Raw genomic sequence first — 15,786 nt, 5'->3', positions numbered from 1 at the left:
GTCAGCATTTCATTATAGGAGATATTAGAGACGATGGGGGTGTGACTTGGCTTTTGGCTGTGCAATAAACCACTCAAGTCATCAGAGTTTGTAAAGACCTCTAAAAGCTCCTCCACTGAATAGAATCAATGCAGAACAGCCACTACACATGCTTATTGATCTGATCATCACATGGATGAGTTGAAATCATGTGAGGCAGATGAGATGATCTTGTAAAGATCTGATCTCCATCGACGCAAGTCTGATGATGTAGCTCTCATCAGCCTAGCCTGCAGAAAATGATTCATTGATTAAAAGGAATTTTACATTCCTATGCTTGATTTCTCAAAACAGCATGAAAGTCATGCGCAACACACTGTGTATCTGGACAACATTTGCATGAATATGAACAGAATATTCAGTGAGAAAGAGTCCATTATTGAAATTTGATTGTACACACATCAGTGCAAGCATAATGTTGCCCGTTATGAACACATATTGCATCTCTGATTGAGGTTATTACTGTAAATATTGCATTCTGTGTTGCATGTAAGTGACAGCTAATAATACAAAAAAAATTTATGAAATAAAATTACATTAATCAGAAACTGACCTAAATGATTGATGCGCAGACATACTGAAGGGAAATAATTTATCAACGCTGTTCTTGACCACATAAAAGCAACATGCCAGGCAACTGTGAAAAAGGAGATGCAATTTACACTACCGTTCCGAAGTCTGTGGTCAACACTTCTCTTATGCTCACCAAAGCTGCATTTATTAAATAAAAATATAGTACAACCATAATATTAAGTATTATTACAATTCAACACTAATTTATTCATGTGATGGCAAAGCTGAATTTTCAGCATCATTACTCCAGTCTTCAGTGTCAAACAATCCTTTAGAAATCATACTAATATGCGTATTTACGGCTAAAAAACATTTGGGTACAAGTCTTTACTGTAACTTTTGATCAATTCCATGCATCTTTGCTGAATAAAATAGTATTCATTTCATTCAAAAATATCTTACTGGTAGATATTGTTAGCACAATATAAAAACCACACCAATTAGAATCTTGTTCACACGAAGTGCAGATATAGATGCGACTCACACAACATTTACTGTACATACAAAGTATTATGTTATTTGCACTAAAGTTAAAATATCAGAGCAGTTGTAGAAGACGTTTGTGACAATAGCCTTTGCTAACAAGGTTGGCTGTTTGCAATGCCATAAAATGACCTCTGATTGATCAACGACGTGTGGCAGATGCAAAACAATAAAATAGTTTTATCTTGTTCAGTGCGTGCGTCTAATAGTCATGCATGGCAAAGCGGCAGGATTTTGTGTACAAGCTTGGAAAGCAGTGCCTCTGTCAGTGCCCTCTGAAAATGAACTGGAAACAATGCAACATGGCCTTAACTGCCTTACTTTGACAACAGAATAATAACTGAATAGCCTCCTCATTGATTTTGTTCATACTGAAAACAATACAGCAATTTTTAGTGCCAAATCTTGTTTTAGCCCCAAAACAGTGATGCACACAACCTCCACAAGCGAGCTGCTTCTATGCCAAAAGCAAACACTGCTCATGTTTATGTATTAGACCCCAACATGGAGCACTTCAAAGAACAGTCCAGCCGTACTGAAAAAAAAATTTAATTCTCAAGATGTCCTCCCTGAGCCTTATTACGTACAAACAAATCTGAAACCCGCTGGGCCAACTGGCCATGTCTCTTCACACCACCCACACCAGTAAATACGCTGTGAAACTATGGCAAAATGTTGCAGACAACAGCACATAAGGAAAATACTATACCATTCTAGTAGAGTAAGACAACTTGTAGCTATACAATTTCTTGTGTTGTAGCCTGAACCGCCCATTGGGAGCCTTAGAGTACCTTTGTACCAACATCTAGTCAATCTGTTCTACATGACTGCTTCACTCTTGTGTGTTTACACAACCTCTTCAAAAGTAGTTCACTGGGTTATTTCATACTTATGTACTACAGAATGAAATTGTACAAACTTAAAATTAACTCGGCACACAACTTAAAAATGTGCTTAACTGATACTGCATTATATTTAGCAAACCACACTATGCCTGCCAAATCATCACAGATGCTCTGGCCAGATACGCAGTCATGTAACAGTTTGTAAATTTTCTTCAAACTACTTTTAGCCCAAATTAATGATATAACTAAGAGAAAAATAAGCATTTTAGCACCATGCAAAGCAACACTTGATTTTCTTTCCTGTGTTATTTGTCAGTCTCAACTTGTCTTTGTGCAGGTAATCACACCATTAAGGCTAGACTGAAACAGCTACACTGAGAAATATGACTTATGTGCAGACTTTTAACTAAGCCCAAAGGTAAGAAGTGAACAGAGTGCAGGGAATATAAAACTAACACTGAGCAAGTATGAAATGTCAGTGGCTTATTAGAGGTAGGCATCGTCATTAACCAAATCAATTACTTTAGCAAATAAGCGAACTGTGTGGCACATTAATGTAAGGGGCTTGTTTATGCATACTAAACTGTTGCATTACTTTGTCTTCATGAACATTTCCAATCATATTTACACAGCAATGTAAATGTATTAAATTGTTTATGCATATTAACCAGATTGCCGTCTAGGGCAAGCAAAGTTTGATGCTTGTTTAGCAAAGCCTGGCGTCAACTGTCAGTGACCTGGTAATTTAATCTGATCTGAAAATTAATAATTCGGTAAATTTAGTTCATTTAAGAATGCTACTGTTTTCTATAAGCTTAAAAGCATAAAAATGCTAGCTCTATAGTTCACTAATATTTAGGGACTGGAATTATAATAATAATAATAAATAAAATAAAATAAATAAAAAAAGATTCCTTAACAGAAGTACTTCTGAGAAAGAAATATGGGGAAACAAAGAGAATTTCTGAGCAATCTGTTGACAAATGAAGTAGTCATTTCAGATCTTAACATAATGCAATAAAATAAAATCATTCAGATTAAAATCGTTACTATATTATATGTTTTTGATTCAGAAAATTAACTGGCTCATAAAAAAAAACATTGGTTCAGGAATTGGACTACACTAGTAGCTACACTGGACTGAACTGTGTTTTGTCTGCTGCAGTGGGAAAATGTACTTTCAAAAACCAAATGTCATATACTGGTTCAGTTTTGTTAGCAATACTTGAATGCACAGTTTTCCACTGAAGCAGACAGAAGTTTCCACAAAATTTAAAGTAGCACAATGGTTTTCAACATTCATAATAAGAAATGTTTCTTAAGCGGCCAATCAGCATATTAATTAGATTAGCATATTACTTTCTGAAGAACCATGTGACACTAAAGACTGGAGTAATGATGCTGAAAATTCAGCTTTGCATCACAGGAATAAATTACATTTTAAAATATATTCAAATAGAAAACACTTTTCTTCCAAATGGTAATAATATTTTACATTCTTTTCTGTATTTTTGATCAAATAAATTCAGCCTTGGTATAACATTTCAAAATCTTACCGACACCAAACTTTTGAACAATAGTGTTTGCATTCATCATCAGCAAAATTATAGAAGACTGTTGTACAATTATGACATTGTCAAGTGATTTAAGCTATAAAAAACATTGTTGAACAAAGAGATCACATTCAAAGAGATGTCACAGTGTACCGTTTCTACAGTGCAGACAGACCTTTTTAGTCAGAGCTCTTAAAGAGCACAATTACATGAAAGAACTGTCAGTTGTACTCTGACATTTTGATTTCACGTAAGAGTAGCAAAAGAAAGAAACACTCCGTCTACATGTAATCATACTTAACATACTATCTTTATAAAGTACCACTGTAGTCGTACAGTAGATAGAGAGTAGGCACTTACAAAGTCCCCTGCTGAAAGCTGCCCTTTTCCCCCTGACCTGAGAACGGTCTTTCTGGTCTTCAATCATGTCTTCCTTAAGTCTGAAGCAAAGCTAAATCTGCGCCCAGGCCTGTGCTTGTACTTATTCTCCAACCTATACCTCAAGCTGACAGCAGATCGATGCGTTTTTGATTGGGTGCCATCATGGCTCCGCCAGGCCCTGGCTTAAAGAGGTCTGCAGCCACTGGGAAATTCGCTTAGTACTGAGCATCCTTGGAATAACCTCCCCAGATTAGAGCTGCGTGCCGCGGGCTGTCAGAGCACGCTCTACTTTACGAGTCTAAAGCTGGAGATGAGAACATATGAAACAAAAGATTAACTAGCAATCCCTGTTATATTTTCCAAATTGTACGAAAACTCAAGGGAAACCTGAGGTGGCTGAGATGGAGGAAGAGATGGGGCCTTGGGGACTACCGTCCAGGAGGACTCAGGTCTGCGTCCCAAATTACTCTGGTGTCACTGGGGAGAAGCCAATCACTCTATGTCTCTGCTGGATAACAGCAGGCACTTTTGATATATCTAAAATGGGCGCAGCCTATAGATATGGGTTTATAATGAGGAGAAAATTAAATTATGTTATGTATGCAGAAGGTTAATTAAAATAATGTAAGCCTTATTTCACAGGAACATAATATGAGAAAAGAACAGATCTAAAAGCACACATGGTTTACTTTATAATGATCTACGACCGACAATACTGTGTGCGTCCTCCACCGAAGGCATTCATTTACACTGGAAAATTGCTGATAGATGTGAAATGACCCTTTATGGTGTTTTATAATGAGCTTCTTTACTCTGTGGTGGAGCGATGATGACACTCTCCACTGAACATGCTTAGGCGGCTGGAATTGTATACGTTATAGCAGGCTAATATCCTAACAGTCTTATAATAGGATGAGATTCCACAGCAAATTATTTCCATTAGGCAGTTTATAAGCCAGTTGTTTAGATTCTACGCTTAACTTCATTTCACAGCATGTTTATGCAACCAAGTTATGTATGCAGAAGGTTAATTAAAATAATGTAAGCCTTATTTCACAGGAACATAATATGAGAAAAGAACAGATCTAAAAGCACACATGGTTTACTTTATAATGATCTAAGACCGGCAATACTGTGTGCGTCCTCCACCGAAGGCATTCATTTACACTGGAAAATTGCTGATAGATGTGAAATGACCCTTTATGGTGTTTTATAATGAGCTTCTTTACTCTGTGGTGGAGCGATGATGACACTGTCCACTGAACATGCTTAGGCGGCTGGAATTGTATACGTTATAGCAGGTTGTAAGCAACTGAGACTAGACCTGTTGACTGTGGACAACTGGTAACTCAACCTGCAGGCGAATTAAGCGGAACGTATAAAAGATGTACGCTAATAAGAGGGTGTACAGAGAGAGCGGTAAGGTCAGCTCACACTAAGATTGTATTCAAAGCCCTTAGTATTTGAGAGTTTTCTCAAGTCCTCTTGACAATGAACATCTCACTTAAAAGTTCTCCATGCTACATATAGAAATGCTACCAAAGGAAGGGTGCAGTATATCATGTCACAAACAATTCACTGCCATGAATAGAACACAATAGCTTACATTTAAACATTACTGTATGTAAACTACCTGTAAGTAACTGCATTCCTCCCATATTTTCTTTAGTAATTATAACTCTTCATTTGTGGTGAAAGTCTGGCGATTAGCACTGAAGCGGATTTCATTGTTCAACAGTATATAGTTCCAGCAGAGATGTAATGTACTTTGACATCTACCAAAAAACTTTTGTACACTTACAGTCAGGATGCGGTTTCAGAACTATATTTTCAAATCCCTGACAGAAAACTGCTGTTGTGTTATATTCATGACATATTGTCACAAATTTCAAATGATTTTCAACGGTCGCTTTGTCACGTCCAGTGTACTAGACAGACTTTAGCTGTTGCGGTGCAGACACGGTGTTACTCACCTATCGAGAAGAAACAAAGCAACCTCGGCGTCTGATCGCAGGCCTTCCACTCCTTGAGTTCTCTCCAGCGCTGGAACGCTGATCCGATATTTACACGGGTCCTACTTCTTGCCTTAAGCCTTCTTTTGTTCCGCAGACGTTTTCCTCTTTTGTTTTTTATCCGACACCTCTATCTTTCTGTCGCTTGGCTCGCTAATGTCTGTCCTGTGCACTGAACGCTCTCTCCTCTACATCATGAGTAGACATGCCCATTACTGCTGATTGGCTACAAGTTTGTTTTGCTAGTCGGCCCGAATCAGTTTTCTAAAGCGTTTTTGAAAAATCGCTTACCCCACCTTTAAATAATTTCCCAAAGCATTGCACCTAGCCATTTTAGTGAGTGGAATGGATGATATGGTCTATGAATTTCAAAATCTGTCTACAAGTAAAACCGCAGTTTATAGCTGCTGATATATTTTAAAACTATAGACATTTTACATGTACATTTAGTCATTTAGCAGACGCTTTTATCTAAAGCGACTTACAAATGAGGACAATGGACGCAATCAAAACCAACAAAAGAGCAATGATATGCAAGTGCTATAACAAGTCTCAGTTAGTTTAACACAGTACACGTAGCAAGGTTTTTTTAAATTATATAATAAATAAAAAGAAAACAGATAGAATAGAAAAAGAATAGAGCAAGCTAGTGTTAGAGGCCTTTTTTGCTTTTGTTAACTGTATAATAAATAAAAAGAAAACAAATAGATAGAATACAAAAAGATTAGAAAAGCTAGTGTTTTTTTTAAAGAAAACAAGCAGTAAACGAACAGTGTGAGTCTAAAAGTGACACATTTTTTTTTTTAAAGAATAGAGTTAGAATAGAGAGTGCTAGAGTTAGAGGGTCAAAAAAAGATGGAAGAGATGTGTTTTTAGCCGATTCTTGAAGATAGCTAAGGACTCAGCTCTCTCTCTCTCTCATTTTCATAACTAAATTCTACGGACTGAAAATGTAAAAAAAATATATATACTTATATTTAAAAGAAACAGACATTTCTTTAAAAAAATGAATGGAAAACCATTGAAAAGTTATGAAAATTATGTAATTTTAAATTTGTTTCAGTAGCGATAAAAGCAGTTGTTTGAAAGTGTAATAATCTAAAACACATTTTTCCTGTGTTTGGACACTGACTTGTTTTCAGGTTTTAGCAACTGATTGATAGAACTGTTTCTACTTTCGCTAGATAAGCTGCATCCTAAATACAGTTACAGTACTTGAACATGAAAATAGGGATGCACCGATACCACTTTTTCCAGTACTCGCCCGATACCGATACTTTCATTTTTGGTACTTGCCGATACAGAGTACCGATACCGATATTTTTATTGCATTTGTACATTTTTTATACCAGTATCGGTGCATCCCTACATGAAAACCAAGTAATATTAAACAGTGGTGTATAAAGTACTGAATTTGAACTGTACTCCTCAATAAACACCATTTGGAGCTTTGGTTGTCTGCCATAACGCTCAAAATTAATTTGCTAGTCCACATATTCATACCTGGCACATCATGAGCAGCCAGACAAGAACGGATGCCATTTGGTGTCATAGATACCAAACTTGAAGTGCCGTACTGGAATGCACATGGACATGAATGAGATTTGAGAGCTGCAGCAGATGGGAACTTTTTAACAACTTAGTCTGTATTGCATGGCTTCAGAAGACTTGGAATAAGCAGCATGAGTCATATGGACTACTTTTTTGGTGCCTTCATGGTACATTTTTGTCCTTTTTGTAGCTTGACAGCTCGTGGTCATTGTACGCTTTTCATAGTACGTTATAGTGCAGCTTTTTTTGTGCTCTGCGAAAGAAAGTCTTTCACGAATGGGTTTTGAATGACATGAAGGTGCGTAAATAAAGAATTTCCATTTTTGGGTGAACTCTTCAAGGCTGATGGAAAAGTGAGGAAAAACTATAGTACTGACTTTTCTATGTGACATTATAATCACCATTGTAAGAAATCCAGGAGGTGCAGGTAAAGCTTATTAAAGCAGGGCTTTAGTATTTGGACAGCATTGTTTTATACAGTGTCTGTGTGCTCTCCCTCTCATTCATACACACGCAAGGGGACTGACTGTGGTGATGGATTAGCTCTCAAGCTCTGGTCCTCCCTCTTTCTCCCTCTCATCTCTCTGTGGCAGTCTGTGACCACAGCAAGAATGTGTGTATTTCTGACCCCTGAATTCTACATGGACTGGAAGAAAAAGCTAGACGGAGAAAGAGACTTGAAGAATAAAGAAATGGTGGCTGCAAAGGCAAATGGAGAATATGAAAGACGGGGAGAGGACGGGCGACAGAAGAAAAAAATAAGTGTCTCGCTCAATTGAACACTGTTGACTAAGATTTGCTCTTCCAACAAAAACCAGAATATCTGACCAAAAGACCCACAAATCTAGAGTCTACAGATGACAGATTTATTCATCCAGCATGTCTATTGGTAGCTGTTTGTACGCCACAGGCATGAGTGAAAAGAAAAGAAAAAAAATCCAAGCCTATAAAAACAGTCATTGAAATAAAATAACAATAATAAACAACTGAAGGAAAAATTATAGTGAAGCATTTTTTCTGACTTGATTTATGACTCACAAGTGACTAGAAATGTCACTGAAATCTAGAAGTATAAAGCCATTTAAATATGATTTTATAAGGATGGTTTCCCTACAGTGGTTCAGGCTGTAGGATTGCCGAATGACTAAAGAAACGTTATCAGCACGATGGTATAAAACTGTACATTTCTAGTCTATTACCACCCACTGCCACTTATACCAACGACGGAAATAAGCGCAGTTAGAATAGCTACATATGTGGGAGAGCGTTGCTATTGTGTGACTATTGTATTGCAATAGGTAGCACTTTAAGATGAACCTTGAATCAAGACTAGTTAGCACATAATTAATAATTGAAATGGTTTAATAACAATATTTTGTTATGGTTACACTTGAATTGGTTACAAAATAGATGAAGGATGGTAAAGCATAGTTAATTGTACCCAACATGTAAAATATTACCTGAGAGAAAGAGATGAAGAAAGAGAGGAAGAAAAAGAGGGAGAGAGGGCAGAGACCCAAGAAGAGCTCCAACAAAGAAAAGAGGCAGCAAAGAAAAGAGACAGAGCAACAGTTACAGTCCTCTTTTATCCCTTCCTTGACCACGTGACTAAAACCCAAATGTGAGACATTCAAACTGACCAATCAGCAGATTACAACTTCTCCCACTGGGCAAAAGGTGTGACAATTAGCAGACCCCCGATGTATACACATGTTGGCCTACAGGCCTTGATCGATATCAGCACCTCTGTGCCTTCAGGAATGCCAGATGGCCCTTTTGTTACTGAAGATAGGTTTGGGACAGGAAAGCAGAAGTCTTTGATAATTTTGACTTTACAATTTCCAGGCCTGAAAAAGTCATAGAAATTATTAATAATAAATTATAGAAATGGAAAACTTGGAAAAAATACAGAAAAGTATTCTACTTAAACTTTAGTGGCTTTAAGCAACTGTTTAGGATCTGTATAAAATTAGTGAAATTACTTTAAAAAGTAAATGTCATGGGAATTCATTGGTCAAATGTGTGGAAACCCTGATATACACCAGCTAGTTAGTTATCAAGATAGAATATGTGGGCAACAACAGATAAACCATTCACCATGCTACTGAATAACTAAACATAGTTCATTAGGCCTATAGATAACAAGTCATTTTTATTTTAAGGTTTTCACCTTTTCTGTCAACCATATACCAAAAGACATTGCTGCAATAGTCCTTCACATATTGTTGAAATGTTATAATTCTAGTGATAGAACAAGAAAATGTACTGTAGGCAGAACAGCACAGATTCAAAATCTGTCTGAGCAGATGTTCCGATACATATTGTGATTGTTATTATGTGTTGTGCACATATACTGCAATATCTAGTTCTTCTTTTGCATGAAGAGTTTCCTGCAAGAGTTCCTGCAGAGGAATGAATGAGCAAAATATCAACATGCAATTTGCAAGCAATATAGCCTGGACCTGCTATGATCAAGAGCGCAACAGATGTTGACCGGCATGGCAGCAGCTGACCTGTGCAGTGCCAGGACTACAGATAGGAACATATGGCATTTTGGGAAAGAGCCCACTCTGACTGTGAGATTACCAGTAACTTTAGCAACCACACACTTTCAACAGGAGGCAGCAAACCAACAGGTGTCACAGGAAGCACATGAGAATAAAGACATTTACAAAGCTTGTCCATCACAGAAATCCTAAACAACTTTTCCTGTATGAGCAAAACTGCCTTTTTAAATGATTAAGAACAATGTAGGTGGTAAATGAATCACATCTCTGGCCTAAAACAGATTCTTTGAAAGGAACACCTCCACATCAGCACTATTGCAACATTTTTTCAATTCAATTCAATTGTCATTTGAGATGTACATCCTCCTTGAACTGTGGCCCACCACGCAAACCCCCCAGTTTTGTCCATATTGTTGCCCTGTCAGCATAATTTTTCATCTCCCTAAAGCCCAAGCCCAGCTCACAGCATTGAAACAATTAACCAGAAAGGATGCTCAAACCTAATGTGTTTCACAAGTACTTTTTGTATCGCACTCCATGTGATTAACTGTAAATAAAAGTGTATTTTTTCCTCTCTGTCTCCCCCGAGAAGAATATCAATATAGCTTTTCAATTATTGGCTGGCCCCAAGTGAGGTCCAGACACTGATTGAGCAAGTGATGGGAAAAAGACTGAGAGAAGAGACAGAGACCACAGCTGTTTAATCTGGGGGGCAAAGCAGGAAAAAAACACAATCATTTCTCGCTGCAACAGCATTGTCAGTCACATTTATTACGAATAGCTATCGTCACATAAACTTCATGCCGAAGACACATGCATTAGTACAGAGAATAAATATGCCACTCCATTGAGCTTGTTTTATGAAAACACTCCATGTGATTAACTGTAAATAAAAGTGTATTTTTTCCTCTCTGTCTCCCCCGAGAAGAATATCAATATAGCTTTTCAATTATTGGCCGGCCCCAAGTGAGGTCCAGACACTGATTGAGCAAGTGATGGGAAAAAGACTGAGAGAAGAGACAGAGACCACAGCTGTTTAATCTGGGGGGCAAAGCAGGAAAAAAACACAATCATTTCTCGCTGCAACAGCATTGTCAGTCACATTTATTACGAATAGCTATCGTCACATAAACTTCATGCCGAAGACACATGCATTAGTACAGAGAATAAATATGCCACTCCATTGAGCTTGTTTTATGAAAAGACATTCTATCAATTTGCATTCATTAGAGCACAACCTCCAGGAACTAATCATGGTCTGGTGTCACCCTATAGCCTAAAAGGTGCATGCACATGAGAACGTTACACTTGTGACACCTGCTACATACGTGCCTCTACAAACACACTGTATCTGCAGCAGAACATTTATTTGTCCATTACGGAAAACAAGCTATGCACTATTTGGATGAGTAGCCCAGCAAAGAAGCCCATGCCATTAACCTTGACTCATTTTTACGTTTGCATAGCGTACACATCCAAGTTAAACACTCACCCAGACGTACACACATAAACAGACGATAGATAAGCACAGCTACACAGAGGATTGAACACCATATGGAGCACCAAAGTCAAATACACACACGCACACATGACTGCACACACTCGCACAGACAGGCGGAGAGAGCGCAATCTACTCACAGAATGAAGCAGACGACACCGGGAGCTAATATCAAAGGATTGGCACGGATACAAGCTGGCTGAGTCCTGTCGGGAATGCTGACAGATTCCGGGGAAATAGAGGAAGGAATATCCGAGGACACCTCTGAAACGGGGAGGGCGAAAGCAGATCTCACGCTTTTTTTAAGATCGGAGGTTAGGCTTCAGAAGATTTCCGTCTCTCGTTCTCGTTGCCTGGATCTCCTTGTGGAATCTTTTGCCAAACGCTCTCAGGTTCCTGATTTTGACTTGAGATACAACAGCATTTTGTCTGGGGTAAACAGGAGTACAGAAGAAAAATCAGTCGGGAAGGCAAATAAAAAAATTCCAGCAGAGATGAAATAACTCAATTCTCTCCTTTGCTCTCCCAGAGGCACGGAGAGGGGGATAAAAACGGAGATGGAGTGACAAGATAAATACCTAAAACTGCAAAAATGAGAAGCCAACAGAACATTCTGTTTCAGCTAGGGGAAAAAAGAAAAGCTTCTCCCTCCTTTCCCTCACCCTATCTCAGTCACTGCAATGTGTTACGATCTCCCTTACAGTCTTAAGGGTCATCTGGAAGAAAAAAAGAAATCTAATTTTCAAGATGAAAAGAAGCTGAAAATGGAAAAAGAAGCTTAACTTATCAAAAGGTAGGAGTTGGAGACGATCTGTGGCATCTGGCCCCCTCCCTCCCTTTTTCTTTGGTCTTTTTCTCCTTCTGTCTTTCAATTTACCTGAATCTGAATAGTAAAACTAAGGCATGTAATACATTTTTCCATTTTACCCCAGATTGCAGGAGAACGGACTTGTCAATCCAAAGCATCTATTTACTGGCACCTGATCTAATACAAAACAATCCCAAAATCAGTCTTTCCCTTATCAGAACTGGGCAGAACAAGGGAGGAAAAACACCACCAAACGCCAGAGATCGCTAGAAGATCACCATCAGAACTGGCCTGCAATCTGATTCTGAGTGGCAGGGTGCTTGAACGTATCCCCCAGAAAAACCACTTGAACTTCTAGTTCTCCATTTTCAGCTGCCTGCCAGGCAGGAAGTTCAATTATCTCCAGCTGAATGGTATCGCATAGGATCCTCTCTGTGCGATATGAAATCAAAGGATCTTCGTGTGATTGGATGACACTTACTCCTTTGGCCCCTCAGGGTTCCGTTCCAACTTAAAACGTTGGATGGTTTCGGAGTAGTAAACGTCAAGTGATTTCATAAAAAAAATCCCAATCAAGGATTTGGTTCTTTCTTTTCGGTCCTACTTCCTTTTTAATGCCAGATATCCTCAAGTCTCTGTGCTCCTGTCATCGTGCTTTTGCTGGCAGGAAAGCAGGTGCATTCTGAGAGCGTCTGGGGATGTATGGAAGAAGAACTTGCTGTCAGCAGGCAGGAGCGGTAAGACGCGTCAAGGGTGGAGAAATGGGCCTTTACGGAGCAGGAAACAGCCTGGAGCCGGAGGAACAGACAATTAGGAACATATGATTAAAGCAGGAAAAATAGAGACATAATGATGTAATGCCAGTGATCTAGAGTGGCCCGAAATGGTCTTTTTCCATTACTTGCTCATTTTATGAGTGCAGTCGCATCATCCACACCTCTTACTCTATGATGTCCTTGCACTGACATTCTCCCTTTCCCAAGTCCCTTCCTTCCAGCATTCCCACCTTTTTTGTGTCCCTCTGTCCTTGAACTACTATTTCAATACAGTCTTGCCTCTTATCCAATATATACAAGCTTCAAGCTCAATTCTCGCTATATAAAAAGTAATTACAGCCGATTGTCCTTCAGATGAAGTGAGAAGCCAATGCAAATGCTTTAAACAGAGAACAATCGCTGCGATTATATTTTCACCGAGTGAAGTGGTGTTTCGAGGGACCGTATGGAAAATGTTCTGTGATAAATATTAGCGAAACACTGGCTCCTTGCGTGCTTGAACGTTACGTAAGCCTGTTAGCCGTAGCTGGAATAAAGAGAGAGGGGAAGCCGGTCAAGTGGTTGCCATGCTTCTAAATCTGCCAATCTACCAATCTACTGTGCTTTTAAACATGAACGCTCACAAGCTGATGCTTTTTACATCACGGAATGAGAATCGAGTGCTTGATGCTGTAAACACATTTAGCCATTAAAATACATTATGCTTTGGCTCTCAAGTCAAATTTGATTTGTTTTGACTCGTTGAAACAAATATAATTAGGTATTTACAGGCCATGATTTGGAAGTATTACACTCTTAAAAATAAAGGTGCTTCAAAAGGTTCTTCAAGCGATGCCACAGAAGAACCATTTTTGGTTCCACAAAGAGCCATTCAGTCAAAGGTTCTTTAAAGAACCATCTCTTTCTTACCTTTTTGTAATCTGAAGAACCTTCTTTCGCCCCAAAGAACCTTTTGTGAAACAGAAAGGTTCTTCAGATGTTAAAGGTACTTTATGGAACCATTTAGACAAAAAGGTTCTTCTATGGCATCGTGAAGAACCTTTATTTTTAAGAGTGTACTTTTACAAATATTTGGACGAATTTGATCTGATTTTGGGATCTGTTGGCCTGGTTTCTGTGCGACAGCTGTGCCAATGAGTTTTACATAAGAAAACAATCTAAATGTGTCTCTCTAGGGAAAACATTCCCTTTCAAACGCACATCAGTGCATTTGTCCTTGAAAAGCATGCCATGTCACAGATAAATCAAGGCACTTCTTAGTATTATCTGATTGTGTACGAAGCCAAACCAATCCATTTTTGCCTACTCAAAGCCTTATTACACCATTTTAAAAGCCGTCATGTTAAATCAATAGGTCTGAGCCCTAGCAGACATCAAACTCCGTACCTTCGGCACACATATTAACTAAGACTTCAGCAAAGGGTGCCGAGATCACATTCTGTACTTTTCTCTGTGTGATCTAATGCTTCCGCTAGTGAGTCAGAGCATCATGCCAAGAAACCAAGCGAAGGTGAGAGGTTGAAAACAAGATTCGTTTTTCTCTTGCACTTCTCGCGCTTGGCACAGTGAAACATAATTCGGTCTGCTTTGTCATCCTCTATTCCTGCCCCTCTCTGTCTGAGATAGCGGCTCTGAAAAGGATTTACAACTCTGAAGATTTCCCTGATAAATCCGCCGCTTTGCGTCATCTCAGTTACACAGAGGCAGAGACAACAACAGTATTTCACTCCGTGATATCACGCAACTCTATTTCACGGAAATTTATGAACCCCGTCACGCGGGCGATAAAGCGGTTTCCAGTTTATCGCCTTTCTCATCATCGCCAATGCAGTTGTTTAGGAAAGATTGTGCTTATATCTGCGTTGTCAAGAGGTGGGAGATCCTCATATTACTGTAGACTAGCAACTGACAGGAAGTTTATTGCTCAGCGGTTGCTCTTTCATCACTCAGAAGTCTTAATGGAGGTCTTGGTGTCTTAGGAGAAAGAAAATTGATACAAATAAGACAATACTTGACCTACAGTAAGAATATAGAGCTATTCATTCATTAATGTTAATAGCATTAGAATTTGATGAGAAATTGGGTTAACCCTGAGATCCCTGGCTCTTGATTGCGAACGTAGGCATTTTGATGAAACTCGAGACAACAAATGAACATCTAAGAGGTCTCTCCATTTGGTCTCCATTGAGTCTCATCGCACTCTAAGAGAAACAACAGATATTAAAGAGGACTCATTGGGAGTTTTCTTTGCTACAAGTTTGTACGCCATATAAAAGCTCCTGTATCCAAAATGAGCGTTTTATATATTTGCTTATATGCTTCCCCTTCCTCCCAGGTGCTAAAAAGTTAAATAACCTACACACACACACTCAAAGCCAATGGTAGCATAGCCAGCAAAAGCACAGCATCGTGGGTAAGCTGTCACAATCACCATCAATCTGCACGCTGGCTGCCTCACCCATGAAATACAAGCAGAGTTCACCGGCAGATGCATATACGGCCGTGACGATATACGAGTACTGCGTGTGTGTTTGTGCGAAGCATGTGTGAAGGATGCGTTTGACCTGAGCGCATTGGTTTAGGTTGAGCGCTCCTGTGACACAGACAGTAGTTAATGGCTGTTGAGGGATGGGCAGATGGGGACCGATGGGGGGACCGTGACAGATGAGAGAAAGAATGAAAGATGGAGAGAAAGGGGAGACAATGAAAAGGGATGAAATGGCTGATGGACAACACAAAAAGGGAATTCGGGGGGGGGGG

At 39.0% G+C, this 15,786-nt stretch overlaps 1 protein-coding gene across 1 annotated transcript in view; it reads right to left on the bottom strand.

The window, feature by feature from the left end:
* LOC107549838 (glutamate receptor ionotropic, kainate 5) overlaps nt 1-15,786 on the bottom strand; it is a 104,479-nt gene that overhangs the window by 87,894 nt on the left and 799 nt on the right. Inside the window, exons 3-4 of the mRNA XM_016231009.1 lie at nt 12,732-13,038; nt 11,583-11,871 (exon numbers count right to left, since the gene is read on the bottom strand). The gene's annotated coding sequence lies outside the window, so the exon portion shown is untranslated. The remainder of the gene's footprint in view (nt 1-11,582; nt 11,872-12,731; nt 13,039-15,786) is intronic.

This window comes from Sinocyclocheilus grahami, unplaced genomic scaffold, assembly GCF_001515645.1.
Source record: "Sinocyclocheilus grahami isolate Dianchi unplaced genomic scaffold, SAMN03320097.WGS_v1.1 scaffold382.1, whole genome shotgun sequence".
Classification (NCBI taxonomy): domain Eukaryota; kingdom Metazoa; phylum Chordata; class Actinopteri; order Cypriniformes; family Cyprinidae; genus Sinocyclocheilus; species Sinocyclocheilus grahami.
The sequence above is the reverse complement of the archived record's forward strand: the minus strand, read 5'-3'. Positions and strand labels throughout refer to the sequence as shown.